The sequence below is a fragment of the Telmatherina bonti genome (genome assembly GCF_933228915.1).
Source record: "Telmatherina bonti genome assembly, chromosome: 8".
Taxonomy (NCBI): Eukaryota; Metazoa; Chordata; class Actinopteri; order Atheriniformes; family Telmatherinidae; genus Telmatherina; species Telmatherina bonti.
The window spans coordinates 39,220,062-39,239,317 of NC_136626.1; the positions used below are offsets into that span (position 1 = coordinate 39,220,062).

The 19,256-nt window shown below is 56.8% G+C and overlaps 1 protein-coding gene across 5 annotated transcripts in view; it reads right to left on the reverse strand.

Annotated features, from left to right (window-relative positions):
- The window catches only part of podn (podocan), a 78,783-nt gene that overhangs the window by 1,855 nt on the left and 57,672 nt on the right, over positions 1-19,256 (reverse strand). The gene's annotated exons all lie outside the window — the stretch shown is intronic.

Consider the following 19,256-nt stretch of genomic DNA (forward strand, 5'->3'; position numbering starts at 1 on the left):
GCTACTGTCTGACCACTGCATCCAGCTGCATTACTCCTGCCTGACCACTGCATCCAGCTGCACGGCTACTGTGTGACCACTGCATCCAGCTGCAAGACTCCTGTCTGACCACTGCATCCAGCTGCAGGGCTCCTGTCTGACCACTGCATCCAGCTGCATTACTCCTGCCTGACCACCGCATCCAGCGGCAGGGCTCCTGTCTGACCACTGCATCCAGCTGCAGGACCCCTGTCTGACCACTGCATCCAGCTGCATTACTCCTGTCTGACCACTGCGTCCAGCTGCATTAGTCCCTTCTGACCACTGCATCCAGCTGCAGGACTCCTATCTGACCACTGCATCCAGCTGCATCAGTCCCTTCTGACCACTGCATCCGGCTGCAGTACTCCTGTCTGACCACTGCATCAAGCTGCAGGACTCCTGCCTGACCACTGCATCCAGCTGCATCAGTCCCTTCTGACCACTGCATCCGGCTGCAGGACTCCTGTCTGACCACTGCATCCAGCTGCAGGACTCCTATCTGACCACTGCATCAAGCTGCAAGACTCCTGCCTGACCACTGCATCCAGCTGCAGGACTCCTGTCTGACCACTGCATCCAGCTGCAGGACTCCTTTCTGACCACTGCATCCAGCTGCAGAACTCCTTCTGACCACTGCATCCAGCTGCATTAGTCCCTTCTGACCACTGCATCCGGCTGCAGTACTCCTGTCTGACCACTGCATCCAGCTGCATTACTCCCTTCTGACCACTGCATCCAGCTGCAGGACTCCTGTCTGACCACTGCATCCAGCTGCAGTACTCCTGTCTGACCACTGCATCCAGCTGCACGGCTCCTGTCTGACCACTGTATCCAGCTGCACAGCTCCTGTCTGACCACTGCATCCAGCTGCATTACTCCTGTCTGACCACTGCATCCAGCTGCAGGACTCCTGTCTGACCACTGCATTCAGCTGCATTACTCCTTTCTGACCACTGCATCCAGCTGCAGGACTCCTTCCTGACTACTGCATCCAGCTGCAGGACTCCTGTCTGACCACTGCATTCATCTGCATTACTCCTTTCTGACCACTGCATCCAGCTGCAGTACTCCTGCCTTACCACTGCATCCAGCTGCAGGACTCTTTTCTGGCCACTGTATCCAGCTGCAGGACTCGTGTCTGACCACTGCATCCAGCTGCATTAGTCCCTTCTGACCACTCCATCCAGCTGCACCGCTCCGTTCTGACCACTGCATCCAGCTGCAGGGCTCCTGTCTGACCACTGCATCCAGGTGCAAGACTCCTGTCTGACCACTGCATCCAGCTGCAGGACTCCTATCTGACCACTGCATCCAGCTGCACAGCTCCTGTCTGACCACTGCATCCAGCTGCAGGACTCCTGTCTGACCACTGCATCCAGCTGCAGGACTCCTATCTGACCACTGCATCCGGCTGCATTACTCCTGTCTGACCACTGCATCCAGCTGCATTACTTCCTTCTGACCACTGCATCCAGCTGCAGGACTCCTATCTGACCACTGCATCCAGCTGCAGGGCCCCTGTCTGACCACTGCATCCAGCTGCAGGACTCCTGTCTGACCACTGCATCCAGCTGCAGGACTCCTATCTGACCACTGCATCCAGCTGCATTACTCCTGTCTGACCACTGCGTCCAGCTGCATTAGTCCCTTCTGACCACTGCATCCAGCTGCAGGACTCCATCCTGACCACTGCATCCAGCTGCATCAGTCCCTTCTGACCACTGCATCCGGCTGCAGTACTCCTGTCTGACCACTGATTCCAGCTGCAGGACTCCTATCTGACCACCGCATCAAGCTGCAAGACTCCTGCCTGACCACTGCATCCAGCTGCATCAGTCCCTTCTGACCACTGCATCCGGCTGCAGGACTCCTGTCTGACCACTGCATCCAGCTGCAGGACTCCTATCTGACCACTGCATCAAGCTGCAAGACTCCTGCCTGACCACTGCATCCAGCTGCAGGACTCCTATCTGACCACTGCATCAAGCTGCAAGACTCCTGCCTGACCACTGAATCCAGCTGCAGGACTCCTGTCTGACCACTGCATCCAGCTGCAGGACTCTTTTCTGACCACTGCATCCAGCTGCAGAACTCCTTCCTGACCACTGCATCCAGCTGCATTAGTCCCTTCTGACCACTGCATCCGGCTGCAGTACTCCTGTCTGACCACTGCATCCAGCTGCAGGACTCCTGTCTGACCACTGCATCCAGCTGCACGGCTCCTGTCTGACCACTGTATCCAGCTGCACAGCTCCTGTCTGACCACTGCATCCAGCTGCATTACTCCTGTCTGACCACTGCATCCAGCTGCAGGACTCCTGTCTGACCACTGCATTCAGCTGCATTACTCCTTTCTGACCACTGCATCCAGCTGCAGGACTCCTTCCTGACTACTGCATCCAGCTGCAGGACTCCTGTCTGACCACTGCATTCATCTGCATTACTCCTTTCTGACCACTGCATCCAGCTGCAGTACTCCTGCCTTACCACTGCATCCAGCTGCAGGACTCTTTTCTGGCCACTGCATCCAGCTGCAGGACTCCTGTCTGACCACTGCATCCAGCTGCATTAGTCCCTTCTGACCACTCCATCCAGCTGCACAGCTCCCTTCTGACCACTGCATCCAGCTGCATTACTTCCTTCTGACCACTGCATCCAGCTGCAGGACTCCTATCTGACCACTGCATCCAGCTGCACGACTCCTGTCTGACCACTGTATCCAGCTGCACAGCTCCTGTCTGACCACTGCATCCAGCTGCATTAGTCCCTTCTGACCACTGCATCCAGCTGCACGGCTCCTGTCTGACCACTGCATCCCACTGCAGGACTCCTGTCTGACCACTGCATCCAGCTGCAGGACTCCTGTCTAACCACTGCATCCAGCTGCAGTACTCCTGCCTGACCACTGCATCCAGCTGCAGGGCTCCTGTCTGACCACTGCATCCGGCTGCATTAGTCCCTTCTGACCACTGCATCCAGCTGCAGGACTCCTGTCTGACCACTGCATCCAGCTGCAGTACTCCTGCCTTACCACTGCATCCAGCTGCAGGTCTCTTTTCTGGCCACTGTATCCAGCTGCAGGACTCCTGTCTGACCACTGCATCCAGCTGCATTAGTCCCTTCTGACCACTCCATCCAGCTGCACAGCTCCCTTCTGACCACTGCATCCAGCTGCAGGGCTCCTGTCCGACCACTGCATCCAGCTGCAGGACTCCTATCTGACCACTGCATCCAGCTGCACGACTCCTGTCTGACCACTGTATCCAGCTGCACAGCTCCTGTCTGACCACTGCATCCAGCTGCATTAGTCCCTTCTGACCACTGCATCCAGCTGCAGGACTCCTGTCTGACCACTGCATCCAGCTGCAGGGCTCCTGTCTGACCACTGCATCCAGCTGCATTAGTCCCTTCTGACCACCTCATCCAGCTGCAGGACTCCTATCTGACCACTGCATCCAGCTGCATAGCTCCTTTCTGACCACTGCATCCAGCTGCATTAGTCCCTTCTGACCACTGCATCCAGCTGCAGGACTCCTGTCTGACCACTGCATCCAGCTGCAGGGCTCCTGTCTGACCACTGCATCCAGCTGCATTACTCCTGCCCGACCACCACATCCAGCGGCACGGCTCCTGTCTGACCACTGCATCCAGCTGTAGGGCCCCTGTCTGACCACTGCATCCAGCTGCATTACTCCTGTCTGACCACTGCATCCAGCTGCAGGACTCCTGTCTGACCACTGCATCCAGCTGCTGGACTCCTATCTGACAACTGCATCCAGCTGCAGGACTCCCTTCTGAGCACTGCATCCAGCTGCAGTACTCCTATCTGACCACTGCATCAAGCTGCAAGACTCCTGCCTGACCACTGCATCCAGCTGCATTAGTCCCTTCTGACCACTGCATCCGGCTGCAGTACTCCTGTATGACCACTGCATCCAGCTGCAGTACGCCTGTCTGACCACTGCATCAAGCTGCACGGCTCCTGTCTGACCACTGTATCCAGCTGCACAGCTCCTGTCTGACCACTGCATCCAGCTGCATTACTCCTGTCTGACCACTGCATCCAGCTGCAGGACTCCTGTCTGACCACTGCATTCATCTGCATTACTCCTTTCTGACCACTGCATCCAGCTGCAGTACTCCTGCCTTACCACTGCATCCAGCTGCAGGACTCTTTTCTGGCCACTGTATCCAGCTGCAGGACTCCTGTCTGACCACTGCATCCAGCTGCATTAGTCCCTTCTGACCACTACATCCAGCTGAACAGCTCCCTTCTGACCACTGCATCGAGCTGCAGGGCTCCTGTCAGACCACTGCATCCAGGTGCAGGACTCCTGTCTGAACACTGCATCCAGCTGCAGGACTCCTTTCTGACCACTGCATCCAGCTGTAGGACTCCTGTCTGACCACTGCATTCATCTGCATTACTCCTTTCTGACCACTGCATCCAGCTGCAGTACTCCTGCATTACCACTGCATCCAGCTGCAGGACTCCTGTCTGAACACTGCATCCAGCTGCAGGACTCCTATCTGACCACTGCATCCAGCTGCACAGCTCCTGTCTGACCACTGCATCCAGCTGCAGGACTCCTGTCTGACCACTGCATCCAGCTGCAGGACTCCTATCTGACCACTGCATCCGGCTGCATTACTCCTGTCTGACCACTGCATCCAGCTGCATTACTTCCTTCTGACCACTGCATCCAGCTGCAGGACTCCTGTCTGACCACTGCATCCAGCTGCACGACTCCTGTCTGACCACTGTATCCAGCTGCACAGCTCCTGTCTGACCACTGCATCCAGCTGCATTAGTCCCTTCTGACCACTGCATCCAGCTGCACGGCTCCTGTCTGACCACTGCATCCAGCTGCAGGACTCCTATCTGACCACTGCATCCGGCTGCATTACTCCTGTCTGACCACTGCATCCAGCTGCATTAGTCCCTTCTGACCACTGCATCCAGCTGCAGGGCTCCTGTCTGACCACTGCATCCCACTGCAGGACTCCTGTCTGACCACTGCATCCAGCTGCAGGACTCCTGTCTAACCACTGCATCCAGCTGCACGGCTACTGTCTAACCACTGCATCCAGCTGCAGGACTCCTTTCTGACCACTGCATCCAGCTGCAGGTCTCCTGTCTGACCACTGTATCCAGCTGCATAGCTCCTGTCTGACCACTGCATCCAGCTGCAGGACTCCTGTCTGACCACCTCATCCAGCTGCAGGACTCCTATCTGACCACTGCATCCAGCTGCATAGCTCCTTTCTGACCACTGCATCCAGCTGTATTAGTCCCTTCTGACCACTGCATCCAGCTGCATTACTCCTGCCTGACCACCGCATCCAGCGGCACGGCTCCTGTCTGACCACTGCATCCAGCTGCAGGGCCCGTGTCTGACCACTGCATCCAGCTGCATTACTCCTGTCTGACCACTGCATCCAGCTGCAGGACTCCTGTCTGACCACTGCATCCAGCTGCTGGACTCCTATCTGACCACTGCATCCAGCTGCAGGACTCCCTTCTGAGCACTGCATCCAGCTGCAGTACTCCTATCTGACCACTGCATCAAGCTGCAAGACTCCTGCCTGACCACTGCATCCAGCTGCATCAGTCCCTTCTGACCACTGCATCCGGCTGCAGTACTCCTGTCTGACCACTGCATCCAGCTGCAGGACTCCTGTCTGACCACTGCATCCAGCTGCAGGACTCCTTTCTGACCACTGCATCCAGCTGCAGAACTCTTTCCTGACCACTGCATCCAGCTGCATTAGTCCCTTCTGACCACTGCATCCGGCTGCAGTACTCCTGTCTGACCACTGCATCCAGCTGCAGTACTCCTGTCTGACCACTGCATCCAGCTGCACGGCTCCTGTCTGACCACTGTATCCAGCTGCACAGCTCCTGTCTGACCACTGCATCCAGCTGCATTACTCCTGTCTGACCACTGCATCCAGCTGCAGGACTCCTGTCTGACCACTGCATTCAGCTGCATTACTCCTTTCTGACCACTGCATCCAGCTGCAGGACTCCTTCCTGACTACTGCATCCAGCTGCAGGACTCCTGTCTGACCACTGCATTCATCTGCATTACTCCTTTCTGACCACTGCATCCAGCTGCAGTACTCCTGCCTTACCACTGCATCCAGCTGCAGGACTCTTTTCTGGCCACTGTATCCAGCTGCAGGACTCCTGTCTGACAGCTGCATCCAGCTGCATTAGTCCCTTCTGAACACTACATCCAGCTGAACAGCTCCCTTCTGACCACTGCATTGAGCTGCAGGGCTCCTGTCAGACCACTGCATCCAGCTGAAGGACTCCTATCTGACCACTGCATCCAGCTGCACAGCTCCTGTCTGACCACTGCATCCAGCTGCCTGACCACTGCATCCAGCTGCACGGCTACTGTGTGACCACTGCATCCAGCTGCACGGCTACTGTGTGACCACTGCATCCAGCTGCAGTACTCCTGTCTGACCACTGCATCCAGCTGCATCACTCCCGTCTGACCACTGCATCCAGCTGCAGGACTCCTGTCTAACCACTGCATCCAGCTGCACGGCTACTGTCTAACCACTGCATCCAGCTGCAGTACTCCTGCCTGACCACTGCATCCAGCTGCAGGACTCCTGTCTGACCACTGCATCCAGCTGCAGTACTCCTGCCTTACCACTGCATCCAGCTGCAGGTCTCTTTTCTGGCCACTGTATCCAGCTGCAGGACTCCTGTCTGACCACTGCATCCAGCTGCACACCTCCTGTCTGACCACTGCATCCAGCTGCATTAGTCCCTTCTGACCACTGCATCCAGCTGCAGGACTCCTGTCTGACCACTGCATCCAGCTGCAGGGCTCCTGTCTGACCACTGCATCCAGCTGCATTAGTCCCTTCTGACCACCTCATCCAGCTGCAGGACTCCTATCTGACCGCTGCATCCAGCTGCATAGCTCCTTTCTGACCACTGCATCCAGCTGCATTAGTCCCTTCTGACCACTGCATCCAGCTGCAGGACTCCTGTCTGACCACTGCATCCAGCTGCAGGGCTCCTGTCTGACCACTGCATCCAGCTGCATTACTCCTGCATGACCACCGCATCCAGCGGCACGTCTCCTGTCTGACCACTGTATCCAGCTGCAGGACTCCTGTCTGACCACTGCATCCAGCTGCACACCTCCTGTCTGACCACTGCATCCAGCTGCATTAGTCCCTTCTGACCACTGCATCCAGCTGCAGGACTCCTGTCTGACCACTGCATCCAGCTGCAGGGCTCCTGTCTGACCACTGCATCCAGCTGCATTAGTCCCTTCTGACCACCTCATCCAGCTGCAGGACTCCTATCTGACCACTGCATCCAGCTGCATAGCTCCTTTCTGACCACTGCATCCAGCTGCATTAGTCCCTTCTGACCACTGCATCCAGCTGCAGGACTCCTGTCTGACCACTGCATCCAGCTGCAGGGCTCCTGTCTGACCACTGCATCCAGCTGCATTACTCCTGCATGACCACCGCATCCAGCGGCACGTCTCCTGTCTGACCACTGCATCCAGCTGCAGGGCCCCTGTCTGACCACTGCATCCAGCTGCATTACTCCTGTCTGACCACTGCATCCAGCTGCAGGACTCCTGTCTGACCACTGCATCCAGCTGCTGGACTCCTATCTGACCACTGCATCCAGCTGCAGGACTCCCTTCAGAGCACTGTATCCAGCTGCAGGACTGCTGTCTGACCACTGCATCCAGCTGCATTAGTCCCTTCTGACCACTCCATCCAGCTGCACAGCTCCCTTCTGACCACTGCATCCAGCTGCAGGGCTCCTGTCTGACCACTGCATCCAGGTGCAGGACTCCTGTCTGACCACTGCATCCAGCTGCAGGACTCCTATCTGACCACTGCATCCAGCTGCACGACTCCTGTCTGACCACTGTATCCAGCTGCACAGCTCCTGTCTGACCACTGCATCCAGCTGCATTAGTCCCTTCTGACCACTCCATCCAGCTGCACAGCTCCCTTCTGACCACTGCATCCAGCTGCAGTACTCCTGCCTTACCACTGCATCCAGCTGCAGGACTCTTTTCTGGCCACTGTATCCAGCTGCAGGACTCCTGTCTGACCACTGCATCCAGGTGCATTAGTCCCTTCTGACCACTACATCCAGCTGAACAGCTCCCTTCTGACCACTGCATCGAGCTGCAGGGCTCCTGTCAGACCACTGCATCCAGGTGCAGGACTCCTATCTGAACACTGCATCAAGCTGCAGGACTCCTTTCTGACCACTGCATCCAGCTGCATTACTTCCTTCTGACCACTGCATCCAGCTGCAGGACTCCTATCTGACCACTGCATCCAGCTGCACGACTCCTGTCTGACCACTGTATCCAGCTGCACAGCTCCTGTCTGACCACTGCATCCAGCTGCATTAGTCCCTTCTGACCACTGCATCCAGCTGCACGGCTCCTGTCTGACCACTGCATCCAGCTGCAGGACTCCTATCTGACCACTGCATCCGGCTGCATTACTCCTGTCTGACCACTGCATCCAGCTGCATTAGTCCCTTCTGACCACTGCATCCAGCTGCACGGCTCCTGTCTGACCACTGCATCCCACTGCAGGACTCCTGTCTGACCCCTGCATCCAGCTGCAGGACTCCTGTCTAACCACTGCATCCAGCTGCACGGCTACTGTCTAACCACTGCATCCAGCTGCAGGACTCCTTTCTGACCACTGCATCCAGCTGCAGGGCTCCTGTCTGACCACTGTATCCAGCTGCACAGCTCCTGCCTGACCACCGCATCCAGCTGCACGTCTCCTGTCTGACCACTGCATCCAGCTGCAGGGCCCCTGTCTGACCACTGCATCCAGCTGCATTACTCCTGTCTGACCACTGCATCCAGCTGCAGGACTCCTGTCTGACCACTGCATCCAGCTGCTGGACTCCTATCTGACCACTGCATCCAGCTGCAGGACTCCCTTCTGAGCACTGTATCCAGCTGCAGGACTCCTGTCTGACCACTGCATCCAGCTGCATTAGTCCCTTCTGACCACTCCATCCAGCTGCACAGCTCCCTTCTGACCACTGCATCCAGCTGCAGGGCTCCTGTCTGACCACTGCATCCAGGTGCAGGACTCCTGTCTGACCACTGCATCCAGCTGCAGGACTCCTATCTGACCACTGATTCCAGCTGCACGACTCCTGTCTGACCACTGTATCCAGCTGCACAGCTCCTGTCTGACCACTGCATCCAGCTGCATTAGTCCCTTCTGACCACTGCATCCAGCTGCAGGACTCCTGTCTGACCACTGCATCCAGCTGCAGGGCTCCTGTCTGACCACTGCATCCAGCTGCATTAGTCCCTTCTGACCACCTCATCCAGCTGCAGGACTCCTATCTGACCACTGCATCCAGCTGCATAGCTCCTGTCTGACCACTGCATCCAGCTGCATTAGTCCCTTCTGACCACCTCATCCAGCTTCAGGACTCCTGTCTGACCACTGCATCCAGCTGCAGGGCTCCTGTCTGACCACTGCATCCAGCTGCATTACTCCTGCAAGACCGCTGCATCCAGCTGCAGTACTCCTATCTGACCACTGCATCAAGCTGCAAGACTCCTGCCTGACCACTGCATCCAGCTGCAATAGTCCCTTCTGACCACTGCATCCTGCTGCACGGCTCCTGTCTGACCACTGTATCCAGCTGCACAGCTCCTGTCTGACCACTGCATCCAGCTGCATTACTCCTGTCTGACCACTGCATCCAGCTGCAGGACTCCTGTCTGACCACTGCATTCATCTGCATTACTCCTTTCTGACCACTGCATCCAGCTGCAGTACTCCTGCCTTTCCACTGCATCCAGCTGCAGGACTCTTTTCTGGCCACTGTATCCAGCTGCAGGACTCCTGTCTGACCACTGCATCCAGCTGCATTAGTCCCTTCTGACCACTACATCCAGCTGAACAGCTCCCTTCTGACCACTGCATCGAGCTGCAGGGCTCCTGTCAGACCACTGCATCCAGGTGCAGGACTCCTATCTGAACACTGCATCCAGCTGCAGGACTCCTTTCTGACCACTGCATCCAGCTGCAGGACTCCTGTCTGACCACTGCATTCATCTGCATTACTCCTTTCTGACCACTGCATCCAGCTGCAGTACTCCTGCCTTACCACTGCATCCAGCTGCAGGACTCCTGTCTGAACACTGCATCCAGCTGCAGGACTCCTATCTGACCACTGCATCCAGCTGCACAGCTCCTGTCTGACCACTGCATCCAGCTGCAGGACTCCTGTCTGACCACTGCATCGAGCTGCAGGACTCCTATCTGACCACTGCATCCGGCTGCATTACTCCTGTCTGACCACTGCATCCAGCTGCATTACTTTCTTCTGACCACTGCATCCAGCTGCAGGACTCCTATCTGACCACTGCATCCAGCTGCACGACTCCTGTCTGACCACTGTATCCAGCTGCACAGCTCCTGTCTGACCACTGCATCCAGCTGCATTAGTCCCTTCTGACCACTGCATCCAGCTCCACGGCTCCTATCTGACCACTGCATCCAGCTGCAGGACTCCTATCTGACCACTGCATCCGGCTGCATTACTCCTGTCTGACCACTGCATCCAGCTGCATTAGTCCCTTCTGACCACTGCATCCAGCTGCACGGCTACTGTCTAACCACTGCATCCAGCTGCAGGACTCCTTTCTGACCACTGCATCCAGCTGCACAGCTCCTGTCTGACCACTGTATCCAGCTGCACAGCTCCTGTCTGACCACTGCATCCAGCTGCAGGACTCCTGTCTGACCACTGCATCCAGCTGCAGGGCTCCTGTCTGACCACTGCATCCAGCTGCATTAGTCCCTTCTGACCACCTCATCCAGCTGCAGGACTCCTATCTGACCACTGCATCCAGCTGCATAGCTCCTTTCTGACCACTGCATCCAGCTGCATTAGTCCCTTCTGACCACTGCATCCAGCTGCAGGACTCCTGTCTGACCACTGCATCCAGCTGCAGGGCTCCTGTCTGACCACTGCATCCAGCTGCATTACTCCTGCCTGACCACCGCATCCAGCGGCACGGCTCCTGTCTGACCACTGCATCCAGCTGCAGGGCCCCTGTCTGACCACTGCATCCAGCTGCATTACTCCTGTCTGACCACTGCATCCAGCTGCAGGACTCCTGTCTGACCACTGCATCCAGCTGCTGGACTCCTATCTGACCACTGCATCCAGCTGCAGGACTCCCTTCTCAGCACTGCATCCAGCTGCAGTACTCCTATCTGACCACTGCATCAAGCTGCAAGACTCCTGCCTGACCACTCCATCCAGCTGCATCAGTCCCTTCTAACCACTGCATCAAGCTAAAAGACTCCTGCCTGACCACTGCATCCAGCTGCATCAGTCCCTTCTGACCACTGCATCCGGCTGCAGTACTCCTGTCTGACCACTGCATCCAGCTGCAGGACTCCTGTCTAACCACTGCATCCAGCTGCAGGACTCCTTTCTGACCACTGCATCCAGCTGCAAGACTCCTGTCTAACCACTGCATCCAACTGCAAGGCTCCTGTCTGACCACTGCATCCAGCTGCACGGCTCCTGTCTGACCATTGTATCCAGCTGCACAGCTCCTGTCTGACCACTGCATCCAGCTGCATTACTCCTGTCTGACCACTGCATCCAGCTGCAGGACTCCTGTCTGACCACTGCATTCATCTGCATTACTCCTTTCTGACCACTGCATCCAGCTGCAGTACTCCTGCCTTACCACTGCATCCAGCTGCAGGACTCTTTTCTGGCCACTGTATCCAGCTGCAGGACTCCTGTCTGACCACTGCATTCATCTGCATTACTCCTTTCTGACCACTGCATCCAGCTGCAGGGCTCCTGTCAGACCACTGCATCCAGGTGCAGGACTCCTGTCTGAACATTGCATCCAGCTGCAGGACTCCTTTCTGACCACTGCATCCAGCTGCAGGACTCCTGTCTGACCTCTGCATTCATCTGCATTACTCCTGTCTGACCACTGCATCCAGCTGCAGGACTCCTATCTGACCACTGCATCCGGCTGCATTACTCCTGTCTGACCACTGCATCCAGCTGCATTACTTCCTTCTGACCACTGCATCCAGCTGCAGGACTCCTATCTGACCACTGCATCCAGCTGCACGACTCCTGTCTGACCACTGTATCCAGCTGCACAGCTCCTGTCTGACCACTGCATCCAGCTGCATTAGTCCCTTCTGACCACTGCATCCAGCTGCACGGCTCCTGTCTGACCACTGCATCCAGCTGCAGGACTCCTATCTGACCACTGCATCCGGCTGCAATACTCCTGTCTGACCACTGCATCCAGCTGCATTAGTCCCTTCTGACCACTGCATCCAGCTGCACGGCTCCTGTCTGACCACTGCATCCCACTGCAGGACTCCTGTCTGACCACTGCATCCAGCTGCAGGACTCCTGTCTAACCACTGCATCCAGCTGCACGGCTACTGTCTAACCACTGCATCCAGCTGCAGTACTCCTGCCTGACCACTGCATCCAGCTGCAGGGCTCCTGTCTGACCACTGCATCCGGCTGCTTTACTCCTGTCTGACCACTGCATCCAGCTGCATTAGTCCCTTCTGACCACTGCATCCAGCTGCACGGCTCCTGTCTGACCACTGCATCCCACTGCAGGACTCCTGTCTGACCACTGCATCCAGCTGCAGGACTCCTGTCTAACCACTGCATCCAGCTGCACGGCTACTGTCTAACCACTGCATCCAGCTGCAGGACTCCTTTCTGACCACTGCATCCAGCTGCAGGGCTCCTGTCTGACCACTGTATCCAGCTGCACAGCTCCTGTCTGACCACTGCATCCAGCTGCAGGACTCCTGTCTGACCACTGCATCCAGCTGCAGGGCTCCTGTCTGACCACTGCATCCAGCTGCATTAGTCCCTTCTGACCACCTCATCCAGCTGCAGGACTCCTATCTGACCACTGCATCCAGCTGCATAGCTCCTTTCTGACCACTGCATCCAGCTGCATTAGTCCCTTCTGACCACTGCATCCAGCTGCAGGACTCCTGTCTGACCACTGCATCCAGCTGCAGGGCTCCTGTCTGACCACTGCATCCAGCTGCATTACTCCTGCCTGACCACCGCATCCAGCGGCACGGCTCCTGTCTGACCACTGCATCCAGCTGCAGGGCCCCTGTCTGACCACTGCATCCAGCTGCATTACTCCTGTCTGACCACTGCATCCAGCTGCAGGACTCCTGTCTGACCACTGCATCCAGCTGCTGGACTCCTATCTGACCACTGCATCCAGCTGCAGGACTCCCTTCTGAGCACTGCATCCAGCTGCAGTACTCCTATCTGACCACTGCATCAAGCTGCAAGACTCCTGCCTGACCACTCCATCCAGCTGCATCAGTCCCTTCTAACCACTGCATCAAGCTGCAAGACTCCTGCCTGACCACTGCATCCAGCTGCATCAGTCCCTTCTGACCACTGCATCCGGCTGCAGTACTCCTGTCTGACCACTGCATCCAGCTGCAGGACTCCTGTCTGACCACTGCATCCAGCTGCAGGACTCCTTTCTGACCACTGCATCCAGCTGCAGAACTCCTTCCTGACCACTGCATCCAGCTGCATTAGTCCCTTCTGACCACTGCATCCGGCTGCAGTACTCCTGTCTGAACACTGCATCCAGCTGCAGTACTCCTGTCTGACCACTGCATCCAGCTGCACGGCTCCTGTCTGACCACTGTATCCAGCTGCACAGCTCCTGTCTGACCACTGCATCCAGCTGCATTACTCCTGTCTGACCACTGCATCCAGCTGCAGGACTCCTGTCTGACCACTGCATTCAGCTGCATTAATCCTTTCTGACCACTGCATCCAGCTGCAGGACTCCTTCCTGACTACTGCATCCAGCTGCATTACTCCTGCCTGACCACCGCATCCAGCGGCACGGCTCCAGTCTGACCACTGCATCCAGCTGCAGGGCCCCTGTCTGACCACTGCATCCAGCTGCATTACTCCTGTCTGACCACTGCATCCAGCTGCAGGACTCCTGTCTGATCACTGCATCCAGCTGCTGGACTCCTATCTGACCACTGCATCCAGCTGCAGGACTCCCTTCTGAGCACTGCATCCAGCTGCAGTACTCCTATCTGACCACTGCATCAAGCTGCAAGACTCCTGCCTGACCTCTCCATCCAGCTGCATCAGTCCCTTCTAACCACTGCATCAAGCTGCAAGACTCCTGCCTGACCACTGCATCCAGCTGCATCAGTCCCTTCTGACCACTGCATCCGGCTGCAGTACTCCTGTCTGACCACTGCATCCAGCTGCAGGACTCCTGTCTGACCACTGCATCCAGCTGCAGGACTCCTTTCTGACCACTGCATCCAGCTGCAGAACTCCTTCCTGACCACTGCATCCAGCTGCATTAGTCCCTTCTGACCACTGCATCCGGCTGCAGTACTCCTGTCTGACCACTGCATCCAGCTGCAGTACTCCTGTCTGACCACTGCATCCAGCTGCACGGCTCCTGTCTGACCACTGTATCCAGCTGCACAGCTCCTGTCTGACCACTGCATCCAGCTGCATTACTCCTGTCTGACCACTGCATCCAGCTGCAGGACTCCTGTCTGACCACTGCATCCAGCTGCAGGACTCCTGTCTAACCACTGCATCCAGCTGCACGGCTACTGTCTAACCACTGCATCCAGCTGCAGGACTCCTTTCTGACCACTGCATCCAGCTGCAGGGCTCCTGTCTGACCACTGTATCCAGCTGCACAGCTCCTGTCTGACCACTGTATCCAGCTGCAGGACTCCTGTCTGACCACTGCATCCAGCTGCAGGGCTCCTGTCTGACCACTGCATCCAGCTGCATTAGTCCCTTCTGACCACCTCATCCAGCTGCAGGACTCCTATCTGACCACTGCATCCAGCTGCATAGCTCCTTTCTGACCACTGCATCCAGCTGCATTAGTCCCTTCTGACCACTGCATCCAGCTGCAGGACTCCTGTCTGACCACTGCATCCAGCTGCAGGGCTCCTGTCTGACCACTGCATCCAGCTGCATTACTCCTGCCTGACCACCGCATCCAGCGGCACGGCTCCTGTCTGACCACTGCATCCAGCTGCAGGGCCCCTGTCTGACCACTGCATCCAGCTGCATTACTCCTGTCTGACCACTGCATCCAGCTGCAGGACTCCTGTCTGACCACTGCATCCAGCTGCTGGACTCCTATCTGACCACTGCATCCAGCTGCAGGACACCCTTCTGAGCACTGCATCCAGCTGCAGTACTCCGATCTGACCACTGCATCAAGCTGCAAGACTCCTGCCTGACCACTCCATCCAGCTGCATCAGTCCCTTCTAACCACTGCATCAAGCTGCAAGACTCCTGCCTGACCACTGCATCCAGCTGCATCAGTCCCTTCTGACCACTGCATCCGGCTGCAGTACTCCTGTCTGACCACTGCATCCAGCTGCAGGACTCCTGTCTGACCACTGCATCCAGCTGCAGGACTCCTTTCTGACCACTGCATCCAGCTGCAGAACTCCTTCCTGACCACTGCATCCAGCTGCATTAGTCCCTTCTGACCACTGCATACGGCTGCAGTACTCCTGTCTGACCACTGCATCCAGCTGCAGTACTCCTGTCTGACCACTGCATCCAGCTGCACGGCTCCTGTCTGACCACTGTATCCAGCTGCACAGCTCATGTCTGACCACTTCATTCATCTGCATTACTCCTGTCTGACCACTGCATCCAGCTGCAGTACTCCTGCCTTACCACTGCATCCAGCTGCAGGACTCTTTTCTGGCCACTGTATCCAGCTGCAGGACTCCTGTCTGACCACTGCATCCAGCTGCATTAGTCCCTTCTGACCACTACATCCAGCTGAACAGCTCCCTTCTGACCACTGCATCGAGCTGCAGGGCTCCTGTCAGACCACTGCATCCAGGTGCAGGACTCCTGTCTGAACACTGCATCCAGCTGCAGGACTCCTATCTGACCACTGCATCCAGCTGCACAGCTCCTGTCTGACCACTGCATCCAGCAGCCTGACCACTGCATCCAGCTGCACGGCTACTGTGTGACCACTGCATCCAGCTGCACGGCTACTGTGTGACCACTGCATCCAGCTGCAGTACTCCTGTCTGACCACTGCATCCAGCTGCAGTACTCCTGTCTGACCACTGCATCCAGCTGCATTACTCCCGTCTGACCACTGCATCCAGCTGCAGGACTCCTGTCTGACCACTGCATCCAGCTGCATTACTCCCGTCTGACCACTGCATCCAGCTGCACGGCTACTGTGTGACCACTGCATCCAGCTGCAGTACTCCTGCCTGACCACTGCATCCAGCTGCAGGGCTCCTGTCTGACCACTGCATCCAGCTGCAGGACTCCTGTCTGACCACTGCATCCACCTGCAGGACTCCTATCTGACCACTGCATCCGGCTGCGTTACTCCTGTCTGACCACTGCATCCAGCTGCATTACTTCCTTCTGACCACTGCATCCAGCTGCAGGACTCCTATCTGACCACTGCATCCAGCTGCACGACTCCTGTCTGACCACTGTATCCAGCTGCACAGCTCCTGTCTGACCACTGCATCCAGCTGCATTAGTCCCTTCTGACCACTGCATCCAGCTGCACGGCTCCTGTCTGACCACTGCATCCCACTGCAGGACTCCTGTCTGACCACTGCATCCAGCTGCAGGACTCCTGTCTAACCACTGCATCCAGCTGCACGGCTACTGTCTAACCACTGCATCCAGCTGCATTAGTCCCTTCTGACCACTGCATCCAGCTGCAGGACTCCCTTCTGACCACTGCATCCGGCTGCGTTACTCCTGTCTGACCACTGCATCCAGCTGCATTACTTCCTTCTGACCACTGCATCCAGCTGCAGGACTCCTATCTGACCACTGCATCCAGCTGCACGACTCATGTCTGACCACTGTATCCAGCTGCACAGTTCCTGTCTGACCACTGCATCCAGCTGCATTAGTCCCTTCTGACCACTGCATCCAGCTGCACGGCTCCTGTCTGACCACTGCATCCCACTGCAGGACTCCTGTCTGACCACTGCATCCAGCTGCAGGACTCCTGTCTGACCACTGCATTCATCTGCATTACTCCTTTCTGACCACTGCATCCAGCTGCAGTACTCCTGCCTTACCACTGCATCCAGCTGCAGGACTCCTGTCTGAACACTGCATCCAGCTGCAGGACTCCTATCTGACCACTGCATCCAGCTGCACAGCTCCTGTCTGACCACTGCATCCAGCTGCAGGACTCCTGTCTGACCACTGCATCCAGCTGCAGGACTCCTATCTGACCACTGCATCCGGCTGCATTACTCCTGTCTGACCACTGCATCCAGCTGCATTACTTCCTTCTGACCACTGCATCCAGCTGCAGGACTCCTATCTGACCACTGCATCCAGCTGCACGACTCCTGTCTGACCACTGTATCCAGCTGCACAGCTCCTGTCTGACCACTGCATCCAGCTGCATTAGTCCCTTCTGACCACTGCATCCAGCTGCACGGCTCCTGTCTGACCACTGCATCCAGCTGCAGGACTCCTATCTGACCACTGCATCCGGCTGCATTACTCCTGTCTGACCACTGCATCCAGCTGCACGGCTCCTGTCTGACCACTGCATCCCACTGCAGGACTCCTGTCTGACCACTGCATCCAGCTGCAGGACTCCTGTCTAACCACTGCATCCAGCTGCACGGCTACTGTCTAACCACTGCATCCAGCTGCAGTACTCCTGCCTGACCACTGCATCCAGCTGCAGGGCTCCTGTCTGACCACTGCATCCGGCTGCATTAGTCCCTTCTGACCACTGCATCCAGCTGCAGGACTCCTTTCTGACCACTGCATCCAGCTGTAGTACTCCTGCCTTACCACTGCATCCAGCTGCAGGTCTCTTTTCTGGCCATTGTATCCAGCTGCAGGACTCCTGTCTGACCACTGCATCCAGCTGCATTAGTCCCTTCTGACCACTCCATCCAGCTGCACAGCTCCCTTCTGACCACTGCATCCAGCTGCATTACTCCTGTCTGACCACTGCATCCAGCTGCAGGACTCCTGTCTGACCACTGCATTCAGCTGCATTACTCCTTTCTGACCACTGCATCCAGCTGCAGGACTCCTTCCTGACTACTGCATCCAGCTGCAGGACTCCTGTCTGACCACTTCATTCATCTGCATTACTCCTGTCTGACCACTGCATCCAGCTGCAGTACTCCTGCCTTACCACTGCATCCAGCTGCAGGACTCTTTTCTGGCCACTGTATCCAGCTGCAGGACTCCTGTCTGACCACTGCATCCAGCTGCATTAGTCCCTTCTGACCACTACATCCAGCTGAACAGCTCCCTTCTGACCACTGCATCGACTTGCAGGGCTCCTGTCAGACCACTGCATCCAGGTGCAGGACTCCTGTCTGAACACTGCATCCAGCTGCAGGACTCCTATCTGACCACTGCATCCAGCTGCACAGCTCCTGTCTGACCACTGCATCCAGCAGCCTGACCACTGCATCCAGCTGCACGGCTACTGTGTGACCACTGCATCCAGCTGCACGGCTACTGTGTGACCACTGCATCCAGCTGCAGTACTCCTGTCTGACCACTGCATCCAGCTGCAGTACTCCTGTCTGACCACTGCATCCAGCTGCATTACTCCCGTCTGACCACTGCATCCAGCTGCAGGACTCCTGTCTGACCACTGCATCCAGCTGCATTACTCCCGTCTGACCACTGCATCCAGCTGCACGGCTACTGTGTGACCACTGCATCCAGCTGCAGTACTCCTGCCTGACCACTGCATCCAGCTGCAGGGCTCCTGTCTGACCACTGCATCCAGCTGCAGGACTCCTGTCTGACCACTGCATCCACCTGCAGGACTCCTATCTGACCACTGCATCCGGCTGCGTTACTCCTGTCTGACCACTGCATCCAGCTGCATTACTTCCTTATGACCACTGCATCCAGCTGCAGGACTCCTATCTGACCACTGCATCCAGCTGCACGACTCCTGTCTGACCACTGTATCCAGCTGCACAGCTCCTGTCTGACCACTGCATCCAGCTGCATTAGTCCCTTCTGACCACTGCATCCAGCTGCACGGCTCCTGTCTGACCACTGCATCCCACTGCAGGACTCCTGTCTGACCACTGCATCCAGCTGCAGGACTCCTGTCTAACCACTGCATCCAGC